A 14,758-nucleotide genomic window follows, 5' to 3' on the forward strand; every position below is an offset into this window, starting at 1 on the left:
GAATTTGTTCTAAAGCTGCCAGCGCACGTCCCTCTCAAATCCCCCTGCCCCTGCTGCTTTTTTATTTATTTACAATTATTAAAAAGAAAATTACATACATGCCCCCAACTAACAAAAAATGAACAGCAGTCATTGGATTTCCATAAAGAATGGACGGCTCAGATTCTTCCCAAATTCAAGCTTGACACTCCAACAATTCTCCACCTTAGCAAGCTTGTGACCCTTGCACCTCCTTAGCATCTCCTATAGCGGTTCCTGCAAAACAAATACTAATAGCTTCCAAGGTTAACCAAGTTCGAACAATGTTCAAACTTAGATTTAGGTACTGCTTTAGTCATTATATCAGAAGTCCAACTAATAGCACTACCTAAATAAGAAAAGACCATACCAGACAAAGACTTCTTGGTATCTAGATTTCCAGCATAGTCAGAATCTACTTATCCTTTTAACCCTATTTCACAATCCATATCCTTTTTTCCAAATATTAATCCTTGTTGTTTTGTTCCAAACAAGTATTGAAAATTTTGTTTCAAAGCATGCCAATGTGGTTTTCCAGGTTTGCTCATAAATCTACTCACTTGACTTACAGCATAAGATAGATCAGGTCTAGAATATACCATAGCATACATTACACTACCAACCATACTAACATAAGGTATTCTATTCATAAAAAGTGACTCATTTTTAGTTTTAGGACACTGTTTTCTAGACAATTTAACATGTTGTGCAATAGGAATAGAAGTAGATTTAACATTAATCATTCCAAATTTTTTAACACCTTTGAAACATAAGACTTTTGAGACAAGTAGAGAAGTTTTTTATTCATTTCTCTAGTTATTTCCATACTAAGTATTCTTTTAACAAGTCCTAAGTCTTTCATTTCAAATTCAGATTTAAGCATGCACTTAACTTGATTTAACATATCCATGTCTCCACAAGCAACCAACATGTCATCAACATATAATAGCAAATATATATGACATTTATCACATGATTTAAAATAAACACAGCCATCATAATTGCTTCTACAAAAATCATTTTGATCATGTAAGAATCAAATCGTTTATACCATTGTCTAGGTGATTGTTTTAACCCATATAAAGATTTCTTTAATAAACATACATGATTTTTATTCATTTCCATATCAAAGCCCTCGGGAGGTTGCATATAAACTGTTTCTTCTAAAGTACCATGCAAGAAAGCAGTTTTAACATCAAATTGTTCCAAATGCAAGTCATGTATAGCAACAAAAGATAATAGAATTCTAATTGAACTATGCCTCACAACAGGGGAAAATATTTCATTATAGTCTACCCCTTCCCTTTGTATAAATCCCTTGGCCACTAACCTAACTTTATACCTAGGTGGTTCAACTCCAGGGATTCCCTCTTTCCTCTTAAAGATCCACTTGGATCCTATGAGTTTTTTTTTTTTTTTTCGGTCTAGGTACCATCATCTATGTCTTATTCTTGTTTAGAGACTTCATTTCTTCTTGCATTGCAAGAATCCATTTTTCAACCTCTTTACTATCCATGGCCTCTCTAAAAGTCCTAGGCTCCACCTTAATTTCTATTTCAGCAACAGAAAGAGCAAAAACTCTCATATCAGCTTCCCCATACCTTTGAGAAGGTCTTATGACCCTCCTCTCCCTATTCCGTGCTAGAAGGTAGGTTTTGCTTAATTCAGAGGTTTCTATTTTGAGTTTTGCTCCTCAAAATCAGCAGCATCTGTTTCTAAATGGCTATGAGAAGTGGAGGGTTGCTCCACCTCAAGCTGCAGGTCACTAGTATCAGAGTGCCTAATACTTTCATCTGAATTTTCTGGTTTTCCCCCCATTTTAGTTTCATTAAAAACTACATCCCTTCTAATAATACATTTTTTTTCCAAGTTATATAACCCAGAGCTTATAGCCTTTAACCCCCTCTGGGTATCCCACAAAAATGCATTTAATAGCCCTAGGCTCTAATTTATCAGTTCTAATGTGGGCATAGGCTACGCACCCAAAAACTTTTAAACTCTAATAATCAGCAGGCTTACCTGACCAGATTTCTTGAGGGGTTTTAAAATTTAGAACTGTGGAAGGATACCTATTAATAAGGTATACAATAGTGGTCACCGCCTCTGCCCAAAAGGTCTTGGGCAAACCTGAAGTGGCTAACATACATCTTACCCTTTCCAGAATAGTCCTATTTATCCTTTTAGCTAGTCCATTCTGTTAGGGAGTATCCCTAATAGTCCTATGTATAGCAATGTTCTCAGTTTTACAAAATTCAGAAAATTCATTTGAAAAGTATTCTAATCCATTGTCTGTTCTCAGTGTTTTAACTTTTCTGCCAACTTGAGTTTCAACTAAGGTTTTCCATTCTTTAAACTTTTCAAAAATATCACTTTTATGTTTTAGAATATAAACTCATACTTTCCTAGAAAAGTCATCTATAATTGATAAAAAATACCTAGAACCACTATGAGAACTAATCGTAGCAGGCCCCCACAAGTCTGAATGTATGTAATCAAAAGTCTGTTTCGTGGTGTGAGTGGACTTCTTAAAACTAACCCTAGTAGACTTACCCAAGAAACACTCCTCACAGAATGAAAATTCCTCAAGTTTCCTATCTCCAAGGAGCCTCTGTTTCTCCAACTCCTTTAGGCCCTGTTGGCTAACATGTCCTAGTCTCTTATGCCACAAGGAAACCTGATTTTCTACCCTGTGATTGATAGGTAAAGTCTCACCAATCATTGTCTTTCCTACCAAGGTGTACAGTCCATGCTTTAGCACCCCTTTCATCACTACCAGTGAACCTTTATATACTCTTAGGCTACCTCATTTAAACTTAAACGTGTACCCTGTCTTATTTAAGCTACCAAAAGAAATCAAATTTCTCTTCAGCTCAGGTATGTACCTCAAATCTCTTAGCACTCTTTCAATCCCATCATGCATTAGAAGTCTCACAGTCCCAATACCCTGTATTTTACGTGACTTATTGTTTCCTACGATAATATGACCTCCTTCTAAGCATGTAAAGGACTCGAACTAGTTTTTCAATGGATACATATGGAAGGAACATCCTGAATCTAATATCCATTCTTTTCCTGAATCTTTATCAGAGACGTTCAACACTTCCGCACTATCATACCCATCTAAAACTACAGCTGTCTTACCCTTTGATTCAGAGGTGTGACATTTGCACCATTTTTCCTCTCAGGGCTGTCCCTCTTAAAATGTCCTTTCTTGTGACATGCAAAACATTTTAATGCTTTACTCTTAGACTTTGATCTAGACCTCTTGCCTTTTCCTTTCTTGTCCCTCTTATCAGACCTACCTCTCACATTTAACCCTTCCCCTAACCCTGATTTTGATTCAAACTTAGTGTGCAATTCCCTAGAGTGCAAAACGACTTGCACATCTTCTAAAGTCAGCCTCTCTCTCCCATACATCATAGTTTCTTTCATATTTTCACATGTGGAATCAAGAGAACTCAATAAAAGAATTGCCTAATCTTCTTCATCTATACTAATATCAATATTAGCAAGATCCAAAAGAATTTTATTAAATTCATTTAAATGTTCATCAATAGAGGTTCCAGGGGTCATTCTAAAGGTGTAGAGTCTAGTCTTCTTATGGAGTCTGTTTGCTAGGGATTTTGTCATGTACAAGCTTTCTAGTTTTAACCAAACTCCAGCTGTCGTATCCTCATTGGCAACTTTCCTAAGCACTTTGTCTCCTAAGGAGAAGATAATGGCACTATGTGCCTTTTGGAGGATTTCGGGCTTCACTTTATCGGTGGAGGGAAAACTTAGTTTCCCCTCTTGTGAAGTGGAAGCTCCCTTCTTTTCTCCAAGAAGAGCCTACTCAAGCTCCTGTTATACCAAAATGGCACGCATCTTGATCCTCCATAAACCAAAGTCATTTTTTTCGATGAATTTTTCAATTTCAAACCTAACGGTCCCCATCACATAGTCAGGCTCTGATACCACTTGTTGTGTGTAATTAAACTAATTGCTGATTCTATTTTTTAGATTTTAATTAATTATAAACAAACCATAATCTAATTTTACCTAAGCATCAACCATAATCACACCTAAACGAAAACTTGTTTATTTCAATGTGTGCGTGTGTGCCAAGCCTGATCAAGAAAAATATATGTTCACCAATCCAATATTCAGCAAAACATAAACATGCCATAATCACAATCCACAAGAACACATTTACGTGGTTCGGCCCAAAAATTGGCCTACATTCACGGCAGAAACTCACATTCGGAGATACTATATTAAATTTGGTAGAAATAAACATACACACACAGATTTACCCTTTCTTGGCTCACTAATCTCCTCTAGAAATCAGCCTAAGAATGACCCAAGAAACCCCCTCTTTGCACCTGCGAAAAACCCTAGATTTCTCTCTATATTCCTCCCTGATTTCCCTAAAAGAAACCCTCCCAAGAAACTAAATTTGTGCTTACCTTGCCTTACCCATGCGTGAACCTCCGCTGGAGGTTGGAGACCCCCCAACGCCGAACCTCCGCTACCGTCTCCTTCTCTCGTGCGGCCTCACTGTCCTGCGCAGCTGAAGGAACTCGTTGCTGCAAATGCTCTCTCTCACGACTGCTGAAAGCCCTCTCTCACGGCTGCCGAAGAAGAAGACTCGCGGTTGTAGGCTGAAAAGAAATCTGAAGCTGCCCCCCAAAACCTAAATCTGTTCTGAAGCTGCCAGCGCACATCCCTCGCAAATCCCCTTGCCCCTACTGCTTTTTTTTTTTTATTATTTACAACTATTAAAAATCAAATTACATACATGTCCCCAACTAACAAAAAATGAACAGCAGCCATTGGATTTCCATAAAGAATGGATGGCTCAAATTCATCTCAGATTCAAGCTTGAAACTCCAACAGAAACTTTAACGAGATTTATCTTGACTATTCAAGTTTATTTTAATTTTAATTAATAAATAAATCAAATATGAATAAGGCTCGGTTCATATTGTTTAGTTAAGAAACGTAACTCAAACTTAATTTTGAAGACTTATTTATGAAACGAATCAAGTCCGAACATGTTTACAACCCTACGAAGAGTTGTTTATACATGTATTTATTTTTTAAGCAGTTGTAAATCTGGAGCACCTTTGAAAAGAAAACCAAGGGGGGTGAATCACGAAGGGCATTTATATTTAATTAATAGTAGAGATCAAAGAAGTGGAATCCTATGAGATTTCCTAGTTACACCACTTAAATCGATAATAATGATAGGCCTGTTGCGTTACAAGTTCGCGGGTCCATGGTGACGTGTGCAAGCCAGTGCGTAAAACTTCAAAAGGACCTCACATTTTAGCAAATAATTAATTAATTAAATTAAGGAAAATAAATAAAAAATTAATGACGCTAGAAGGAGGGCTTGAACCTCCGACCTTGTGGTTAACAGCCACACGCTCTAGCCAACTGAGCTATTCCAGCTTGCGCGATACTTTCCAAAAATATATATAATTTTTAAATATCAACCATAACATTTTAGCTGTTTAGTGTTTTTTTTTTTTTTTTCCTTTTAATTCATAAAAACTTATTGGATTTGGATCACCTGACGGGAGGTCGTCGTTTTTTTTTAATTTTAAAATTTTTTCTATATAAATTTTAAAATTTTAAAAATAAAAAAATATTTTGCAATGAAATAAATCCTAAAATTTGATGATTTTTTAATTTCTCGCAAATGTTAGCACATAAAATGTTAGGAAGTGGGTGGAATGTACTTTTTAACATTTCTCTATACCTAAGTTGTAAAATGGGTTTATATCAATATTTATTCTTGGTTATCAATTAAATTATTTCTAATGACTTGTTTGGTTCCATCTAATTAATGAAACCATATGTTCACAAATTGCTAAATTATATAGTTTTATGCCCCAAAAAAAAAAAAAAACAATTTAAACTTAACCATAATTTAAAAATTTATCTAGCAAAAAAGTTGGTAGTCATTCATATGACAAAATTTATAATGTCCTTGTCCTTCACCATGTGTTTATATAAATTATAAATTCCTCATATGTCCCAAAACCAAGATAAACACATTCAATTCTTTTTTCTTTTTCTTTCTTTTTTATTACATAGGAACTCCAGCCACCAACAAGCCCCTCAGACCCTCTGGTGCGGTACCAAACTTACGGATCAGTGTCCTCCTCTTAGGTCTCGTTAATTAGGTAAAGTCCGGAATGTGGATATAACTTCCGTGCATCAGTTGAACGTTCGGTCAATCCAACCCCTTGGACACATCTCCATTACCATCTACGGTCCCCGCTGTCTCACAGAAAATTCTCACCATCCATGGTCTCATCTGATTCACAGAGTGAACTCTCACCATCCACGATCTCCGCTGACTCACAGATTAAATTCTCACCATCCACAGGTATTGCTAGTTTCGTGAGTGTATCTACCTGAAATTAAACCCCCGATGCTCCTTCTTACGTGCTGATACTTTTCCACCGCGCCATGCTCGTGGGGGCAAACCCATTCAATTCTTCCCACTATTATTAGTAGGTTTCCCTTCTATTTTCACCTATTCAAGTTCCATCAATTCTATTAGTCAATTTCTTCCATTGACCTATGCAACCACACAATGACAATGTGCATCTTTTATCAACTCTAAGCAGACTATTTATCTTCCATCTTTGTGATGTAGCCTAAAGATCACCACCAATTTGTCCTCACATTTATAGTTGACAACTCAATCATTTTGTGCATTTTGCATTGTTGCATAAATATTTTTTGTACCACACGACTATAAATGGGTTCCTAGGACTTAAACTATAGAGCATGCATATTCAATTTTTTACTTGAAACATTTCTTTCCCATCAACAATACAATCGGGGTATACTTCATGTTTGTATTTGGAACCTTTATCTATTAGGTTCTCTCAAATTCTCTCCCAAGACAATTACAATCTTTAAATTGTTCTACAATGCGATCTAGACATAATTTTTAATTTGTTTTGTGGACATCTTAATTTTTAATTCTTTGCAATACCCATTTTCTTTTTTATATATGTGCACCGGGCTGCCCCTTTATATGTGTAAATATATTTCTTTGAATGTTGCACTTAGTTCTATTAAATGCCATGCTTTCTAGGTGTTTGAATGAAGGGCAAAGCCAAAACAAATATCAATATACTGCTACTACGTAATATTTCTTAAAGAATGGAAAATGATTCAAAAATAAGATGTGAGTCTTTGTTCTAACATGAACTTCATGGGGCCACTTTTTGGTTCAATAATGAAAGTCCTAGGTTGTAAATATTATTGTACTGATTGTTTTATTGAAAGGTGCTACTCTATGCAAATATACTTTAAACTCCACTTAGAACACTAGTGATGTGCTACTAGTGACTCAGCTTCCAAAGAAGAGAAGGTAGGATATGTAACCTCATGCTCACTAGCTAGAAATTCCACCTAAAACATTCATGTTAAAATTTCAAACCTTCGCAAATCCATGAAGTAGCAACACAACAGGCTTGTTTGTTGAATGTTCTTGTTTTTGGTTGTAGTGCACAATACATAGCTTGGGTTGGAACCCAAAAATTCATGACTATTCTTGGTTGGATCACTATTACTTAGGGTCTCACACCAACTATTTTCATTAGTATATTCATCAATTAATGGCTTTAGCATTCATCATTTCCCTCTTTGAAGCTCTTCTCTAACATATTATTAGGTTCTTATTGCAGTGTATTATTTATATTTACATGAGATAGGGTCTTGCGCGCCTGTGAATTTAGATGAGATCCAACTTAATTTCCTACATATATTTTCTTTATATGTCTTTCTGTCATCAAATATTTGAAATTACCTAACTCAAAAGTAAAGTTAGCATTAAACTTAAACCACAAAGGCATAGGAAACAAAGCATAATAGGGTGCACACACACACACACAAAAAACCCTCTTTGTCTTGAATATAAGGAGAAGAAATGTAAGGTTTGTGTTGTTTATGGTATTGTTGATTTAGGTGTAATCCCAAGAGGGAGGTGAATTGGGTATTTTAAAATTCTTTGAACCTATTTACCACTTAATCCTTATTTGTATATTTAACAAATCAATCTCAGAGATTTATGACAGAATTTAAATTATTTTATCAATGAGTTCTTTTTACCTAATTAATTGTGTATAATGTTAATCAACATATACATGCAATACCAATAAATAAAATGTAGTGCGGAAAGTAAAGAATTAAGGGAAGAGAGAAGATAAACATAATTTTTACGAGGTTTAGCCAACTCGGCCTACATCCTCGCCTTGAGCAACCCACTCAAGGATTTCACTATAATCCCTGCTCCTAATTGGGACGAAACTTCCCTTACAATTCACTGCTTACAAAAGGTACAGTTCCCTCATACTACGTTGCTTATAAGAGATACAACTCTCTCCTCACACCCAGTTTACAGCCCGAACCGTGCTTACAATCAAATCTGTAAAACACTCAAAATTACTTTCAAACAAAGCTAGTGAGTACAATTCAAATTCCTAATACATTATCATATGACGAAATTTGAAGTTCAGAATGTATGAAACGATACAATCGTTTATAAATGATATGCTTCAATACACAAATCTTTTTTTATCAAATCTCCCAAAAATATTTATATAACTCAATGCTTTTGGAGAACTTCGGTTAAATCTTTGAATACAAAAACAACCTTAAAGATTGCAAAGATTTTAAACACACTTTGTCAAAAACAATATTTCTCTCAAGATTTCAATCTCAATGTGATCTTGGTAATATTTGACTTAATGTATATATAAGTATCTATATGATGAGAATACCAAAGATCAACAAACTTAATATATGATTTTCAGGAAATATCCTTCAATATATATATATATATAGTTATGCACTTCTAAGGATATCTAACCAAATAGTTTAGAAATATTCAAAACCTCAAGTTTTTAACGAAGAACACACTTGAATTTTACTCTTCAATCAATGGCCTAATAAAAACTTTCTCAAGTATTCAACTCGTCAAAAACAATCTTTATATGAATCTGATAACTCAATATCAAACTTCTCTAAAGATATTCAAAAACATATGTTGATATGAGAATCTCTTGATAAAACTAAATGGATTAACCAAACCTCAATACCAAGTTGAACGCACAATGATTGCAAGATTGTCTTTAGTAAATCGAGATAGCCTCAGCTCAGACACGACGTAAGAACTTTAAAATCCCAATCTAAAGTTTCAGCAGTATGTTTCAATTGATCTAAACGTGCAAATCTCCTCAAGTGAATGCCAAAGGTTTGTTCTTGTGTATTCTCGTTGATCTCTATATTTGCACTAGAGTTTGGATGATGTATATATAGTGATTTTTCCTTTAGAATAGATATCAACTATTGGATCAAAAAATATCTCACGAGTTCTCTTAATAAAAATTAATTTTTAAGTTTTCTCACAAGTTCAGACAACTGAGGTCAAGGGACGAAACAACTGAAGTTCTTTTTAAGCTTCAAAAAAATAACCTGGACACAGGGTCAGACGACTGAGGTTGGGGCTCAAACGACTGAAGTGTCAGGTTCAGATGACTGAAGTGTGAGTTCAGTCTTTTGAGGTGCTTTTGTCAGGTTCTGAGTTTCACTAGAAATTCTTCAAACAACTGAACTTAATCTTCGGTCTTCTAAAGAAATTCTTCAGATGACTAAGGTTAACTTTGGTCTTCTGAAGTTGCCACTTCAGACGACTGACCGTTGACTTCGGTCTTCTGAAGTTCCTAATTCCTGGATTTTTTCTTTTAGTTTGAAAAATCCATTTTGCTTTCTTTCTTTGCTCTTTTATAAAAATACTTTTCGGGGTTTTGACATTATTTCTAAGTTCATGAATGTCCCCTAATGATGTTCATGAAATGCATGAGTCCTATAGTCATTCTAAGGTATGACTTGATCCTCAAATTAAATCGTATGAAAATGTAAGTACATGAGTTCTAAGTAACCATTCCCATGACGTTCTTGAACTTTGCCAATTGCATCTTGATTCTCATATTCTTTGAGTTCCATGAAATGTGCCAAGATATGTAAGCTTTAATCTTCATGGCTTCCATTACTTGTTATCCTTTCGTGCATGCTTAATATAATTCTTGTTCACAATCTCAATTGCACAAATCAAATACCAAGTGATTTGTCATTATCAAAACAGGATTAGATTCATAGAGTTAACAAGTATGACTCTTATACTTGGGGTTTATAAACAAAGGAAAGGAAAAACATACGGATGCTTCTTGGTATGGTGTAGCAACAAGGACTCGTCGACGAGTGCCTTGTGCTCATCGATGAGTAGATACCGAGAACCATAAATTCTCAGAGTTGAAGACTCGTCGACAAGAGGATAAACTAGTCGATGAGTGCACTTCTTTGGCTCGTCAACGAATCCCTTGTACTCATCGACGAGTGCACCTGGGCTGCGAACAGTTTTTTGAATTTTGAATTTGAACATTGGGGTGGCTGGGTAATAAGAGGCAAACCTCCAAAAGATTGTTATATATGTCATTTTAGGCGTGTATTGACAAAGAGAGTGATTATTTTTTGAAGTGTATTGTGTACTTTGATATTTCTTTAGTGAAATTCTTGTGTCATTGCTTCCGTGGATGTAGGCCTTGTCAAACCATGTAAATCTTGTTGTTGTGTTTGTTATTTCTTATTTACTGGTTGTGATTGATTTGCTTGTTGCATTTTTATTCCGCTATGCATCCTATTTATCCTATCCATATTACAACAAATTGGTATCAGAGCGATTGTTGTTATGGCATCAAGGTCATCTTTTGCAAGATTTGACAAGATCAAATTTGATGGAATCGGGAACTTTGGTTTATGATAGAGGATAGTGAAGGAAATTCTTGTGCAACAAGGAATGGGAAAGGCATTACTTGGTATTCAACCAGATGGAATGGATGAGACAACATGGAGAGAATTGCAAGCAAATGCTGCTTCTACAATACGCTTGTGTTTGGCTGAGGAAGTACTCTATCTGGTGATGAAGGAGGATTCTCCAACGGCTATATGGCAAAATTTAAAGAGCCGGTACATGTCCAAATCTCTCAATAATAAACTTTTTACTAAGCAACGTTTTATTGGCTTAAGATGGTTAAAGGATCAAACTTAAATCAACATATTAATGTCTTTAATCAAATCATTAGTGATTTGATAAGAGTAGATGTTAAGTTTGATGAAGATGATAAGACTTTGATATTGTTAAACTATTTGCCCTCGACTCATACCTATGAAAATCTTGTGACCAATTTTACGTGGGGAAAAGAAACTCTTGATCTTGAAGAGGTAACAAGTGATTTGCTAAATTTTCATCAAAGATTGAAAATATGTGATGAAGGAGAAGGACTTGTACTATGGTTAAGCGTACTCAAGAGTGTGATAAACAAAAACAGGAGCCAGAAAGTTGGGGCAGTGATGAACATGTTGTGCAGGTGGAGTTGGAAGCTCAGGGCAATGACAATGATCTTGGTCCTACAGTTGCAGGGAGCTCTAACTCGAGAAACTAGGAAATCGACGATATTCCTATAAGGAGATCCAAATGCACTATTAGACCCCCATCAAGGTATTGATTTGAAGAGTTGGTATCTTATACTTTCCTTACTAGTTGCAACAATCAAACTACATTTCAAGAGGCCATATGAAAACCAAGGTGTAGTCCCAAGAGAGGGGTGAATTGGGTTATTAAAAAAAAAAATTCTTTAAGATTCTTAATCTCTTGTTGATTTATCCAATACACAACAAAAGCTTATTTACTTGTTTAGAAAAAACTTATTTACTTGTTCAATCCACAAACCAACAACTAAAGTATTCAACACAAAACAAGTAAATAAAACTTAAACAATCAACCCAGAATTCAACAATCTAAGTATTCAATCGACAAATACCCAATCAAGATAGCCTTTTATCAATTTTTAGCTTTTCAAGAATTCAAGATATTTTCTTGTTTGCAACCCTATAAATATATGTAAGTTTGATTCAAGCCCTGTAGAGAATGAAATTTATTTCTTCAATGCTAACCACAACTCAAATTCCCAACAATTCATAATTTAAATAAACTCTTAGTTAATTTATCTTTGGGTGCTAACCAATCAACGTACTCTCTTTGAGATTTTTGCAAAGTATTGATCAACCAACTTACTTTCTTTCAGTTTCTGCAATCCCAAATCAAAATTAAACTTAAATTTACTGAATTTCCAAATTACGTAGTATATATGATTAAGAAATTAAATCATCCACACAGTTTATGTATGCTGAAAATAAAGAGAGTAAAGGAAAAAGAGTGACACCGGGTTTTTTACGAGGTTCAGGTTATCCCCAATCTACATCCTCGCCTTTGGCAAACCACCAAAGGATTCACTAAACCAATCCTTTTCTGGGTGGAACAAAACCGTTACACACTCCTTCAATAGGTTAGAGCTTGCCTCTCCAAGTGATACCCCTCACTCGATCACTCCTTCAATAGGCTAGAGCTGCACCTCTCCAAGTGATACCCCACGCATGGTCAACGATCCAAACACCTTGAATCGACCAAGAACTACAAGAAATACGAAGTAAACGCTGCGTACAAGAATACTCTCAAACAGAACAGATTAGTAAATTCAGCATTATGTACTTCAAGAATTTAAATATCAAGATGAAATAGAATTGAAGTTCAAGTAAAGAGATCACCAAGGGTTCTTTAGTGATTGAGAAAACTCAGTATTAGAACCATAGGTTGATGAATCAGCAGCAATTTCAGAAGATATCTCCTAGATGGAATGTGAGCAATAGAGAACTTTGAGAGAGATTGAAAGTTTGAATACAAGAATGTTGTGTGATTGCCTTGGTGATTAATTTCTTGGGGTTAAGGGAGTATTTATAGAATTTTTAGGATTAGTTTCCTTGTTCCCCAAGTTACTTGGAGTGTCCACCAAGTTTTGATAATGTTCATATTTGAAAAACTAACTTTTAGGATTTTCTTGTTGAAGTTTAAAAATTCAAATCCTGTGGAGTCAGTCGACTGGATAGGCAACTAAGTAGTTCATTTCACAAAGTCAGTCAGCTGGATACGCAACTAAGGCCTTTCTGTTTGCCAAAAAATAAATTCTGTGAAATGTCAGTCGGCTGACTCAACCACGTTCAAAATAGTCAATCGGTTGGACAAACTAGGTTGTTAGTCGGTTGACTAATTATAGTTCAAACTATCAGTCGGCTGAGCAGGTTTATTCATTCTTGGTGTTTGTCAGTCGGCTGACCAATCTTAATGTGTTCTGGTCAATCGACTGACCAGTCCATTCTTTTTCCAATTATTTTCATTTTTTATTTTTAAACTCTAGTTATTTGAAAGACTCAAATATAACTTTTCAAATATATTTTCAAGGGTTTTTCAAAAACTGGTCTCTAAGTCTTTGTATCCTAAAGAGTTTCAAAAATATTTCAAAAGATATTTAAAATATGAAGTACTTACATAAATACTTGTAGGACTTTTGACATTCTAAGCGCTTGAGTGTTCATGCTTGTCTTTTGAGCTCTCTCTCTTTGTTTTTCTTTAGCTCTCTTGCTTTTCTTCAAGCCTTGATATACTTCTAAGCTTTCTCTCATATTCTTCAAGTTTTAAAATATCATCTTGAAATTCATGCTTTAAGCTTCATATGATCATCCTTCTTTAAAGTATAAGCTTGCAATGGATCCTTGACCTTACATTTACATGCTTGATCCTTGTGAGTCCTGAAATATCATTATTCAACCAAATATGTTAAGTTTCTCTTATTTGTTAGCATCAAAACAAGATGTTAAGTCTTGTAAGGCCAACAATCTCTCCTTTTTTTATGATGACAAACAATGAGCAAATATATGAGTGAGCCTTAAAAAAAAACTCTCCCTTACAATAAGTATCATCTTAACAATATTTGTAATTTCAAGATCAATATCAATACCAATTTCAATATCATACAAAATCATGCTCATCACATCATTCAAGTTCAAGATCATTCAATACGCTCATTACATCATTCAAGTTCAAGATCACCATTCAAGTTCAAATACTTCTCCCCCTTTTTATGCATATATTATATTTTTAATACCATATTCAATTTTTATTCAAAACTTCTCCCCATTTTGACATCAATCAAAAAGAGTAAGATATAAAAAATGATTAGATTCAAATAAAATCATATTTTGAGCATATGAATATCAAACATGCATATCAAGCATATGTACACACTCAATTCATTATTTTTCAATATAACATTTGTAGTGTGCTTCAATAATCAAATAGTCATGATACTAATTGAAAACTTCATTAATTCATGATACCAATTGAACTTTTGAATTTGAGATACCAATTAAAACATTTACGAATAATACTAGTTAACCATTTCTTTAATTCATGATACCAATTAAAAAATAGTTCATGATATTAATTGAAAAATTAGGGAGAAACAAAACATAGTATAAGCAATGAGTCATATGACTCCCCCTGAATTTAATACATTCAAATTTGATACCAATTATGTTTTTAAATTTATCATCTCATGTTTCAAACATTGATTCATATTATGTATGTGCTTATGGATATAATTATGCTTGTCATGTTCAATTTTATTTGATATACTCATGAATACCAATATACTTTATAAATACCAATGCTAATGTCACATTATTCACAGCTCATGAATACTAAATTATTTAGATGCAAATTATTCATTTATCCATGTAATCCATCATAAGCATACATGGTCAAGAATTAATTTCATATTCA

At 34.4% G+C, this 14,758-nt stretch overlaps 1 non-coding gene across 1 annotated transcript; it reads right to left on the minus strand.

Moving 5' to 3' along the window:
- Positions 1-5,377: 5,377 nt before the first annotated feature.
- TRNAN-GUU (transfer RNA asparagine (anticodon GUU)) lies at positions 5,378-5,451 on the minus strand. Its single transcript has one exon. It is a non-coding gene; the product is annotated as a tRNA-Asn (tRNA).
- Positions 5,452-14,758: the final 9,307 nt, after the last annotated feature.

Source organism: Malania oleifera, chromosome 9 (assembly GCF_029873635.1).
Source record: "Malania oleifera isolate guangnan ecotype guangnan chromosome 9, ASM2987363v1, whole genome shotgun sequence".
In the NCBI taxonomy this organism is placed as follows: domain Eukaryota; kingdom Viridiplantae; phylum Streptophyta; class Magnoliopsida; order Santalales; family Ximeniaceae; genus Malania; species Malania oleifera.